This window comes from Hoplias malabaricus, chromosome X2, assembly GCF_029633855.1.
Source record: "Hoplias malabaricus isolate fHopMal1 chromosome X2, fHopMal1.hap1, whole genome shotgun sequence".
Lineage (NCBI taxonomy): Eukaryota > Metazoa > Chordata > Actinopteri > Characiformes > Erythrinidae > Hoplias > Hoplias malabaricus.
Genome location: NC_089819.1, coordinates 54,065,174 through 54,078,553, shown reverse-complemented (window position 1 = coordinate 54,078,553; position 13,380 = coordinate 54,065,174).

Here is a 13,380-nt window from a genome sequence, read left to right as displayed (position 1 = left end):
ACACCAGTTTATGGCTGTCTCCTGTCTGTTTTTGATTAATCTTGTTTAGTTTAGTCTTCTCGTTAGTCAATCTGCCTTGCCTGTGTTTGTTTTGTTTTGTAAATAAAATCATTGTATGTACGTCCGCCTCTCTTGTCTGTCCTGCTCAGCTGTGATAGGAGAACCGACCATTGATAATGGGCATAGCACGGAACCTCTTTGGTTGTACTATTTGCTGGACTCCTTGTTGTTCAGGCCCTGCAGATCCTGTGGGGTATGTTTTGGAGGCTATGATGTACTCCACACCCTGTAAAAAGTGGAGCCCATGGAAGCTGCGTGTTGGAGTCTCCCCCTCTCTGGAGGACTACCCCCTCAGGTCCAGGGGAAAAAAGAGGTACAAAGATTTTGGGTACGCTTTGAGGGTTGGTGTGGTTATTCTCAGGACCGAGGTGAGGCTAACGGGTGTACTTCCTGGGGATCTACAAATACTATGGATACTGGAAGCCTGTGATAGCATTTCTCCTGCGGTGTTGCTATCAGTGTGTGAAGAGTGGGAGAAGAGGGTTGCATTGACAATCCAACACAACGGGCAGCTCTTTGAACACACTTTATAATTGGTCAGAAAGCACACCATTGTTTTTCTTGTGAAATTCCCAATAAGTTTGATGTGTCACATGACCCTCTTCCCATTGAAAAAACAAAAGTTGGATCCAAAATGGCAGACTTCAAAATGGCCACCATGGTCACCACCCATCTTGAAACGTTTCCCCCCCCCCTCCCATATACTAATGTGCCACAAACAGGAAGTTAATATCACCAACCATTCCCATTTTATTAAGGTGTATCCATATAAATGACCCACCCTGTACTGTCAAGTCTTGTGTATCCACTCCAGTTCAGTCTTCTGTCCCCACTTGTCTCCAGACCATTCCTCTCTTCAGTCCAGTGCTTTCTCACCCGTATCTAGTCCTGTTCAATCTCCATTTCAGTCTAGTCTCTTGTCCCCAGTTCAATCTCCCTTCCTGTCCTTGTTCCATTATAGTTTTCAGTCTCCTGTTTCTGCCCTTGTCCTGAGTCCAGTCTAAGTTCTAGTTGCATTTTGTCTCCTGTCTATTCCCCTGTCTTGTCTCAAGTTTTGTCTCCTGTTTCCAGTCTTGTCATGTCCCCAGCTCCATTTCCCGTGTCTGCTCCTGTCTAGCCCTGAGTCCTGTCACCTGTTGGTTAATTGTTCTGTCAGTCTTGTTTTGTTTTTCAGGCTTCTCTCCTGCGCCAGCTCCTGGGGGCTCTAGGTTTACGTGCCCTGGGAGTTGCACGTTTAGGAGGGGGCATCTGTCATGCTATGGTCCTGTCATGTCTGTTTTCCCCACCATGTGCTCTTGCACATGGTTCTGTTTATTATTGTTAATGTCTCCGCCCTAGTCCTGCCTTAGCTCCGCCCTCTTGTCAGTGTCTCCTTTGTAGTCCTGCCCTCTTGTTATCACTCCCCGGTGTTCCTTGTAAATGCTCTGTGTGTGTGTTGAGGACAGAAGAAAAATCAGATGGAAATACGAATGCTTAGCATTAGAAAAGAACACAGTTAACGACAAAGAGCAGTAAGTCAAGGCAAGTTTATTTATAGAGCATCTGTCACAAACAAAGGCAATTCAGAATGCTTTACAGAGAGAAGAGGGACAGTAAAAAACATTCATTAAAAATAAGAATTAAAAATATAAAATCATATAAAGCAAATAAGAGTGCAAAAAGAATAAAAAAACATTCCTGATGTCTTGTACCAACAAAATGGTTCTGATTTTTGCAATAAAAGAAGAGGCAGTAAAATATGCAAGAAATTAAAGAACTGAAGATCATTAGAGAGTAAAAAGTATTTTAAAACTGAGCTGTAATTTTCAGCCTGGATTTAAACGTGTCTGAAATCAGGGCTGTTGTAACTCAACTCGGTTTCGATTGAGGAGCAGAGCAGTTGCTAAACACTGCTTCTCCATGTTTGGTTCTTCATGGGAGTCCTTCGTTTGTGGGTTTGGTGAATTAAAGTAAAAATGTTTTACATGTTACAGGTTTTTAAGTTCAGACCAATCAGATGTGTTGTTAGTTCAGGGGCTGTTGTAGTTTTCTTCCACAGTGGACAACACTCCTGCTGGAGTTTACTTGGTTTGAAGATAGAGGTGAACAATGCACCCAGCTAATGCTCCAATCAGTCCGCCAACAAGCACCCCGAGTTCAGTCCCAATGGATCCAATACCTGCTCCAGACATCATGCCCAGAACAATCCAGATGAAGATCAGAAAGACTTTCTGATACTGACAGAAAGCAGTGAGATAAATCTATGCCTGATAAAAAGAAATACAAAATTACCAATGAGACACAACCAGTGAAACAAAAAAGAAAAAAAAAACAGATCTGACATTTCTCTTATCTCTTAAACAAACCTGGTTCTTTATGGAACCAAAAGTGCTTCCTCTATGGCATCGCTCAAAGAACCCTTCAGCACTTTTATTTTGAAGATTGTACTAGAAACTGAAGTGAAATATGGTACAGTGTTCTTCACCAGAGATACACAGTGTAAATGTTCCCTCAGATACAACACTGGGTTTAAAGGTTTACACTAGTTTCACATTCCCAGGGGAAACATTTGAACTCTTTCATAATCTCACCTTTTATATCAGAAAAATAAAATATATAGAGAGAGAAATTTAAAAACACAGAGGACAGACCCTTGAGGGAACTGCTCCAGCAGCAGTTTAAAGCAGCACTAGGTTGTATTTTAACCTTAAACCAAAACAGGATGAAACAAAGTATAATTTTCTTGTTTGATCTGGAACAAGGAACTGAATTACAAGCCTGAACACACCGTAACAGGTCTAACACCTTCCTGTGACCTGGGCAATGATCCTATAGCTGTCAGATAATCAGTGACAGCCCTCAGAGCCTCATCATTGCGCTGACATCTCAGCAGACCTTTGTCTTCATGGAACAGACTGTCCACAGTGAACACATTCTCTCTGTTTACACTCAGGCTGCTCTCTGCTGTTATGAAATGTGGATCAAAAGTGTGGTGGAGCACCACTAGAACAACAGGCTTAGTCGCTAAAAGAGAGAGAGAGAGAGAGAGAGAGAGAGAGAGAGAGAGAGATGACAATATATTTATAACATGTCACTCAATATTAGTTCAAGTTTTAAGCTGCAAACGATCTGTGGCTATGTTGTAATCAGCTTTAGTACAGAATCTCTGGTACATCCAGGCCACTAGGTGTCTGTATATCAGCTGTTTCATAAAGAGAACTAGAATCACTGGAGAAACCAGCTGATTGCCCTTTAGATAAACTACAAATAAAATGGTTATGTTTATCCAGGACTCAACAACTGCAGCTCCCTGAGAATGTCCTCACTTTGTGGCACTGCCTGAAGAGCAGCTTCAATGTCTGTTCCCGGCCGAGCCACAACTGGGACAAAAGAAATAACAATGTCGCTTTCATCCAGAGAATTCACTTCACGGAGATGAAGACGATTACTGAGATGCTCCAAAAACGTAAGGTGAGAAGTGAAGGTTTGCCCATGTGCCGTCATGAAGTATTTCATCTTTCTTGATCCTGGAGACAGACAACACACAGGGGCAGATTAGAGAAGGGGGTAAATAACCACAGCTCATTTCAAAGTCCTAAGATGAAGGCAGAGAGGCGACAGCATCAAGACCAGACCAGACGAGCCTTGCGTTGCTGGACTGCCATCAGCTACAAAGCTGTAACATAGACACACACACACATTCACTCACACCTACGGACACTTTTGAGTCGCCAATCCACCTACGAATGTGTGTTTTTGGACTGTGGGAGGAAACCGGAGCATAAAACAAAATTTAGTCTTGGGCAATGGCCTGTTTTTTTTAAATATTGCCTAAAATTTGACATTTAAATTTCATGCAACATTTCATGTGACCTGCCTAATAAAGGACACAAGGCTTTTCCACAGAAGGCTTGAATCCTACTGCAATATTTTATTGAAATCACATGAATAAATAATTGTAGCTGTTTTCCAGAAGCATGTGGCCAGCAGCGGAGCATGTGTTATTCCACTTTGTCTTAGCCTCTGTCAGTGGAGCATTGTGTTATTCTGCAGCTTCTTCAGAGGCAGCAATCATAATCCGAGAGTACAGGATGTACCTCTTTAGAATTCACCTCAGAGGCAACAGAAATGTGTCGTATAACATTCTGCAGCTTCCTCAGAGAAAGCAATGATGCACTCTTCTAACAATCTCCAATGCTGAGTTAAAACTGGACTCAAATATGTGTCCAAATAAAAGTACTTCCTGTGTTTTTGTTTGTTTATTTATTTATTTATTTTTGCCTCAATCCAGTCTATGAACATGCAGTGGTTGTATGTAAATACGTTATTTTAAAATAATCCATCGCCAGTGACTGCTCTCAGGTGATTTTTTAATAGACAACAAATGCAAAGTCAACTTTGGGGTTACACCTCTTTAACCCTTCGTTGTGATATGTACAGATACATGACAAATGATGCCATGCACGCATCTGTAAAATGTCTTGCTGTGGCTCTTCTTTCTTGTGGCTGAACAAAAGTTCTCTTTACACCCTTCATTATTCAACACCTAGTTACCTCAGACAAACTCTGATTTAGCTCCACATCAGTAAGTTTAAGCCGTGAGTCTAAACCAAACAGTGACTTTAATGCTGCAAGTTCCTCTACATACAGATGAGCTTCAGGAAACAAGGTCAGTGCATTAGTTAGTGCTGAAAATATCAGTGTTTTGACTTGTTTTATGAGCAATAACCAAACAAGTCTGTATCAGAACACACACATATTCACAGCAGTCTATAAAACCTGGAGGACATTCACAAACCTTGAGCCATGGTCCAGAAGCTGGATCTTGGAGATTCTCGTCTGATCTTATTGTGTTTCTTTTACTTCTACTTTCACTTTCTCACTCACCAGCAGGAAACAAACAGGAAGTAAAAGCCTGAAAAGGCCTGTTATGAGCTAAACACATTATCACTTTTGTGTGGAACTACACATTACTGAATCAGGTTTAATGAATTAATGTTTAATACTTTACCTTATAAAACACACACACTTTTAGAGTTGTGTTTTGACATTGACATTTTATTTAAAGTGTTCTAATATTAAAATCAAATCAAATTTATTTATATAGCACCTTTTACAACTGACGTTGTCACAAAGCAGCTTCACATAGTTTCAGAACAGAACATTTAAATCAAAGCCCAATGCGAGCAGCCGAAGGCGACAGTGGCAAAGAAAAACTCCCTCGAGGCCGGAGAAAGAAACCTTGGGAGGAACCAAGACTCATAAAGGGAACCCATCCTCCTCTGATCAAACTATAGATTGAATATTAAATTATCACCAGTGAAGTATCATTATGCTAAAGTACAATATTAAACATAAAGCAGAAAAAGACCGAAGGCTTCCTCAGATAAGCGCACAAGACTCACACAAGTAAGTAACCTACATAAGTATTTACTGACATTGCTGTTTGATCAGAAGCTATTTTAAATCACATAATAATTTTGAATTTATCTCAATGCGTTTAAGTGACAAGTAAATGGATTTTAAATAAAGAGCATAAAAGAAACCAAAGTGTAAACACACACTGTATGACTCCTCTGTTGCTTCCTTACTTTATGGCTGTGACTTCTTTTTCTTCTTGATGATACTAATATAATTTGCTGTTTGTTTCAGAGCCTCATCATTACGGGGACATTGCAGTAGACCTCGCTCTTCATGATACAGACAGTCCACCGTGAATATTTCACTCCTGTTTATACTGCATCTGCTTTCTGGAGCTGTGAAGTATGGATCAAACGTGTGGTGGAGGACCACCAGAATAACAGGCCGGGACCCTGTGAGGAAACACCTTAGAATGAGCAAAATGAACACATATTCTCACATAACATCACGGCAAAGGACTGTATTATTACCAGGAATCTTCTGAAGAGCAGCTTCAATGTCAGTTCCAGCTCGAGACACGATGGGGACGAAAGCGAAGATGACATCACTCTCAGCCACAGAGAGCACTTCATGTTGAGACCTGATACTGAGTCTTTTCATGAATTCTTTGTGAGAATCGAATGTCTTTCCAAGGACCATCACATGAACACGGGTTTCTCCGGCACCTTCAAATAAAATAAAAGAGTGTGTGTGTGTGTGTGTGTGAGGAGGGAAGGAACATCAGATGGAAATATTAATGCATAGCGTTACAAAAGCATAAAGTTAACGTCATACCTGTAGTTATACCTGTGATTACAAAATTATAATGAAAATAAATATTATTGATTAAATTAATGATATTTTAAGTTCCTCAATCGAATTAAAAACTATTAAAAAACTCACCTGTGTACAGGAATTTCTTTGTGAGAAACAGAGTACCAGTCTGCAGGTAAGATAAAAAAAACAAATGCACTGAAAACCTTTCATTATTTTTTTGATATAAATAATACTTTCATCATATTTGGAGAAACAAACATAACAAACAGACACAGCGTGTGTTGATTTGAATATTAATGCAGTGATTTAAAATCACCAAAACACATTTGAATACTAATTTAACTGAACACTAAATAGGTTCCTAGTGGCACAGTGCTGTAGCAGGTAGTGTCTCTGTCACCGCTCCAGGTTCCTGGTGGTTGTGGGTTTGAGTCCCGCTCCGGGTGACTGTCTGTGAGGAGTGTGGTGTGTTCTCTCTGTGTCTGCGTGGGTTTCCTCCGGGTGACTGTCTGTGAGGAGTGTGATGTGTTCTCCCTGTGTCTGCGTGGGTTTCCTCCGGGTGACTGACTGTGAGGAGTGTGGTGTGTTCTCCCTGTGTCTGCGTGGGTTTCCTCCGGGTGACTGACTGTGAGGAGTGTGGTGTGTTCTCCCTGTGTCTGCGTGGGTTTCCTCCGGGAGACTGTCTGTGAGGAGTGTGGTGTGCTCTCTCTGTGTCTGCGTGGGTTTCCTCCGGGTGACTGTCTGTGAGGAGTGTGGTGTGTTCTCTCTGTGTCTGTGTGGGTTTCCTCCGGGTGACTGTCTGTGAGGAGTGTGGTGTGTTCTCTCTGTGTCTGCGTGGGTTTCCTCCGGGTGACTGTCTGTGAGGAGTGTGGTGTGTTCTCCCTGTGTCTGCGTGGGTTTCCTCCGGGTGACTGTCTGTGAGGAGTGTGGTGTGTTCTCCCTGTGTCTGCGTGGGTTTCCTCCGGGTGACTGACTGTGAGGAGTGTGGTGTGTTCTCCTTGTGTCTGTGTGGGTTTCCTCTGGGTGACTGTCTGTGAGGAGCGTGGTGTGTTCTCTCTGTCTCTGTGTGGGTTTCCTCCGGGTGCTCCGGTTTCCTCCCATGCTCCAAAAACAGACGTTGGTAGGTGGATTGGCGACTCAAAAGTGTCCGTAGGTGTGAGTGTGTGAGTGAATGTGTGAAAATGTGTCACCCTGTCAAGGACTGGCGCGCCCTCCAGGGGTGTTCCTGCCTTGCGCCCAGTGATTCAAGGTAGGCTCCCGACACTGAACTGGATAAGGCTTACAGACAAAGAATGAATTAATTTTAATTCCAAACAATAGCAATCCTCTGCACAAACTGTTAATGGATGTCAAGAAACTGAATAAAGACTAAAAACTTACAGCGTGGACATTTTATCTGCTTTTTGATTAGAAAACACAAAATTGCAAAGAGGAAAATGCTGCATCTGTGTTTTTTTTTTTGCAGCTGTGGTCCGCACGGTTAGAGGCACATTCTCTTTTACATTTCTTCACTGCTCTCATTCATAAGCAGGATGGCTCTAGTAGCAAACCCCATAATACTAACTGAACTTAAACAAAGAGAGGTCAGGATTATTTACACAGGTGTATCTTATATCATTATGATCTGACCCTGCTGTAAACAGTGGATAAACCATGACTCTGTCCTGACTCTATCCATTTATCTCTGGTTCTGGTACCTGTAAAGGACTTCCTTGTTCTACCACACATTTTAGACAGTGTGTGTCTGGAACTTCAGTCCAGACTTGTTCTTCACTGGAGAACCTACTGTGAGTCAACAACTCCCCCACAACGTAGCCTTCGAAGTCATTAGACTACACAGGCCCTGCCTTAATAACAAGGCCCCAGTCCAGGGGTACTGTAGTCACATTAAATTTTATTTCTTAATTGTATAAACATTACCTACCCAAATGATCTGAAGTACTATGCCCAGGAGGCCCAAGGCTGTAGAAATTACTGTAAGAATAAAACATAAAGAGTCAGGAACAAACCAAACAACATTTTCTATAGAATGTAATTTTGATAGATTTAACACAAAGTGTGCTTTAATCGTCATTACACAGCAGTCAATAGAAAGTGGGCTCTACGTTTAACACATCTACATATACTAACAGTGAACACACACACACACACACACACACACACATTAGTGATCTGGAAATGTGGGCAGCTGCTTCAGCCTCACACGAGCAGTTGGGGGTTGAGTGCCTTGATGAGGAACACACTATTCTCATTCATCATTCATTCTTTCGCTTCCAAACGATTGAACAATATGTTTCAGAATTTCAGCTGCACTGCAGGAGGGACCACTCACCTGTGACTGGTAAATCCTTTATACTAAGTATTGCAACATTCTGTAGGCAAGGCAAAAAAAGAGTACTGAAAATATGTATTGTCATATAAATGATCAAGTATTTTAAATTACAAAAATAAATATATCTTAATAATAATGTAAATGGTGTGATGTGGTGGTGGATCATTCTCAGCGCTGCAGTGACACTGGCGTGGTGGTGGTGTGTTAGTGTGTGTTGTGCTGGTGTAGAGTGGATCAGACACAGCAGTGCTGCTGGAGTTTCTAAACCCTGTGTCCACTCTCTGTCCACTCTGTGAGACACTCCTCCCTCGTTGGTCCACCTTGTAGATGTAGAGTCAGAGACAGTAGCTCATCTGTCGCTGCACAGTGTGTGTCGCTCGTCCTCTAGTCCTTCATCAGTGACACAGGACGCTGTCGGCTGGATGTTTTTGGTCGGTGGACTGTTCTCAGTCCAGACACTGAGGGGGTTATAAACTCCAGCAGCACTGCTGTGTCTGATCCACTCTACACCAGCACAACACACACTAACACACCACCACCACGTCAGTGTCACTGCAGCGCTGAGAATGATCCACCACCACATCACACCTGGTCTTATACCTAAGGTTTCTGGTTCCCACACAGTCATAAAGATGGTCCCAAATATAATTAGTTGGTATCACTCAACCTACTGCACCAGCTTTATCTGTTCCCCCAGTGAGGTTACATTCCCCCTGTCAAGACTCAGCTTGTGTTACAAAGGGTCTCAAAGCCATTGGCACCTTTACATCTTCCCAGTGCCTAATGGGCATTGCACCATACCCACATTCAGCACCTTGTGGGTAGTGAGTCCATGTCGCCCCCAATGTTTATGTGAGCTGCCCAGCCATCAGACGACGACCCCCTTCCCAGCAAGGTAAATGACTTCCTTTTCTAACTACTCTTTTTTTGGGATTATATTTTAAGGAGCTTTGCTCGAGACCTGCTTCTCATGGGAGACTCTACTGGGTGCCTCCCAGTGACACGGCCCTTCTGCAGTGACAAGGGCTGCAGACACAGTGGATTTTATTTCTTAATAGAAAGTATACAGAATTTACCTACCCAAATATTTTGAAATATTGCGACCTGGAAAGCCCAGATTACAGACAACACTGTAAGAATAAAACATAAATAAAACAAACCATGTCAGAGAGATGTGTGTTAAAATCCTAAAGACTTAGCTATACTTTTACTCGTTTTTTCTTTGCTTATTTGTGAACTAGGACAAGCAAAAGATGTCAGAGACGTGAAATGAACAGTATAAAGACCACTCAGTAAGACTTCGCAAATGCTAGGCATTACCTGCTGATGAGGGTAATTCACATTTACAGTACTGTGATGAAATGAAGTCTCACACATCTCTCTCTCTCTCTCTCTCTCTCTCTCTCGCTCGCCAACTCACAGAATAACGACCGTCTCTCTGGGCTTCTGCTAACACTCACCCTGTCTCCCTCTGACAGGCAAACACACCCGCACACCTCTCTCTCTCTAACACTCACACCAACACACAGAGTAACGTTGACTACCTGATAAAACCATGTTATTACAACCATAAAGTGTAAATTTGGTGGTACTCTAGCTGTTATAACCACAGCAACCCACAGAAAACCACTTAAAGCTAAAAAGTGAGCTAATCTGGCTAAAGTTAGCAGTCGCTACCACTTGCCCTCATTCACCAGTAACTCTCAAAAGCCTGGTTCTAACGCGGTCCTCAACAAAGCTTGGGTTCCGTCGACACAGTGTAACATCAGTCATTTCATCCACACAGCAATCGGAGAAAACCACTTACTACCAGAATCGATGTCTAACACAAAAAAGTGAGCTAATTCGGCTAAAGTTAGCAGCTGCAAACCCCTGCCTCACAGCTCAGTAACTCTCAAAATCTGATTATAACACTTCGTAAACTAAAATTATTACCGCAACAAATTCAGTCCAGTATTAACTCTTGTACAACTACTCTCTCTCTCTCTCTCTCTCTCTCTCTCTCTCTCTTTCTCTCTCTCTCTCTCTCCTTTTCTCCTCCTTGCTCTTTCTACTATAATGTCTATACCGGGAATACTGAGCTAGCTTCTTTGCTACTAAGCTAGATGACATATTTCTCGCAAGAGCCCTCCGCATTGTTCTTCAGAAGTTTCTTAGTGCAGTACACCAGCAGTGGACCTGACGTAGCAGCCACAGAGGCTCTATTACAGCTATGTGGAACAGCACAATCATTTAGTTTGAGTTCCCAAGACTCTGTGAAGAAGGACTATAGGACATGTGACAAGTCCCAAAGATCCCTCCAAAGTATTGTAAAATATGAATTTCTGCTCTAATTCTGTCGGTGACACTCACTTTTGTCTCGTAATATATTTATGTTGTAAAACATGTTGTATTCCTGCAGGCAAGACAAAAAATTAAGTAAATTTAAAAACACATTACATTTATAAAGTGCTTTTAACCCAAAGATCAGAGTATAATAATGCTCAGAGTACACATTAAAAAGGATTTTTTCTCATTTACATTTATAACATTAACCGATGCTCTCATCCAGAGCGACTTACTAAAGTGCTTAGTGTTCAGACGTAATCTCTGAACTTAGTGCTGTACAAAAACAGCATATAAATTAAAACCTAATTATATAATCACATCATAAATTAAAGGACCACCAGACTGTGAATTATGTACACACTAACACACCACCACCACGTCAGTGTCACTGCAGCGCTGAGAATGATCCACCACCACATCACACCTGCTCTGTGGAGGTCCTGAGTGCTGAGGAACAGGGGGGAAGGGGGCTAACAAAGTATGCAGAGCAACAGATGGACTACCGTCTGTAACTGTAGAGCTACAAATTGCTCCTGTGTGGTCAGTGGAGCTGAGAGCATGGACAGCGGAGTGTAGAATCAAAGAGATTGATCTGGGTATGTTTGCATTGTAGTCACAGGTGGTTTTATTTCTTAATGAAAAGTATATTAACATTAAGAATCGAAAAGAACTGAGGTACCGAGATCACATGGGCCCAGAGCTTGATAAAGGCAGAAGTCACTGTAAGAAGAAAATTAAATAAGGGTCAGGAACAAACCATGTCAGAGAGCTGTGTGTTAATGTACTGGAGAATATCATTTTAATATTATTAACATGCATTTATATTCATTGCATAGCAGTCAACAACATTTAACACACACTAATTATTAAGGGCAGTGCGCACAAACACACACACACACACACACACACCCAGAGTGGGAGGCAGTGAACTTGCCACCTGGGGAGCAGTTAAGGGTTAGGTATGAGGCTCAGGGACACTTCAGTTGTGGATGTTGAGGGAGGATAAAGTATTGTTTCTTCACTCCTGCCATGATCATATTCCCTTGCCGATTGATTCAGGTGAATTTTTGGTCCCACGCCTGCTTCTCAAGCCTTCACACCACTGCTGTTTTTGTTTGATTTTTTGTTTCTTATGTCTGAACCAGTGGCGGTTGCTGGTCTTTTAAGGAGGGGAAGCTCAATTTCGGCCTACGTCATAAAATGTGTGGGTTTATTTATACGTAAATTCTACCCTCCGTTCCTTTTTAAGAAAATGATCTGTACCCTGTTGTACCAACAAGGCGTCTTTTCCAGGGACTTGACTAGTGTCCTCTCAATAGCCAGCAGAGCTAGGCTTAAACGGCCTTGGCCCATGTGAAGTGTGTCCACCTGTGCTCCCACGGATCTTTACACCAAAGGATCGCTGATTCGCTCATTTCGCTGTCAATCAAAAAGGGATTCGGCCTCAGACAGAGCATCCAATCATCATGCAGAAGCTGAGCGTCCGGGCCAGCCGAGGACAAACCCACTGCCCCATAGACCCCCAGAGACGCTGAGCGTCCGATGGGCGGGACAAAGCCCAGCATTTATCCAATGACTCGTCTCGTTTCGCTGCACTTCGCTGCTTCGCTATTGAACTCTGTGACGCTCAGCGTCCTCACTGTTTAAAGCACTGTGAAGCTGTGGGAATGACTGAGAGGAAAGCCGCGTCTTTACTAGTGATAAGAAGCTGATTCTGAACAAAAGTTGAGCGTGTTGTAGTGCATATTTATTCAATGACATGTACACACAACAGTATATATTTGATCACTTATTTTTTTACATTTTAGGGGAAGCTGAGCTTCCCTTGCAGTCTTAGAGCAATCGCCACTGGTCTGAACGTACAGACATCCCAGTAGCAGTGTGATTATCTCCATGAATAGTAATGGACAGCTGGACTTTATCAGCAAGTCCTGTACCTTTAAGGGGAGATGGATAAAAGGTACAGGAACAGGTTCATTTACATTCATAACTGAGGCATTACATGATTGAAATCAATACTAACATTTTGTTTTTGATCACATGTCCCTGTATGTCCAAATGAATCAATAATAATTAAAATATAATACAGTTATAAATCAATCATCTTGTTTATCCTTTCCCAGAATTCTGCTGAGGGTCATTTGCAAGACTTTGAATATTCATTGTTTAGAGTTTACATGGTGATAACCACTTTGGCTGAAACCCAGGAACCACAGAAACGTAGATAACACCATTGACTGAGGGTTTAATTCCCCACTCGGTGATGATACAGCAACACTAGTCTCTGTGAAACAGTCCTAACATTTTGTAGGTCCAACTCTTTTCGTTACGCCTTTGTGATCATTCAAGGACATAAATTTCTCCTAACCCTCCCACTGAGAAAGAATGTGTGTGTGTGTGTGTGTGTGTGTGTGTGTGTGTGTGTGTGTGTGTAATTACCTTACAGGAATTATACTTAAAATAATTATATTATTTACTAATCCGAAAGATTTTTTGTAACAGGG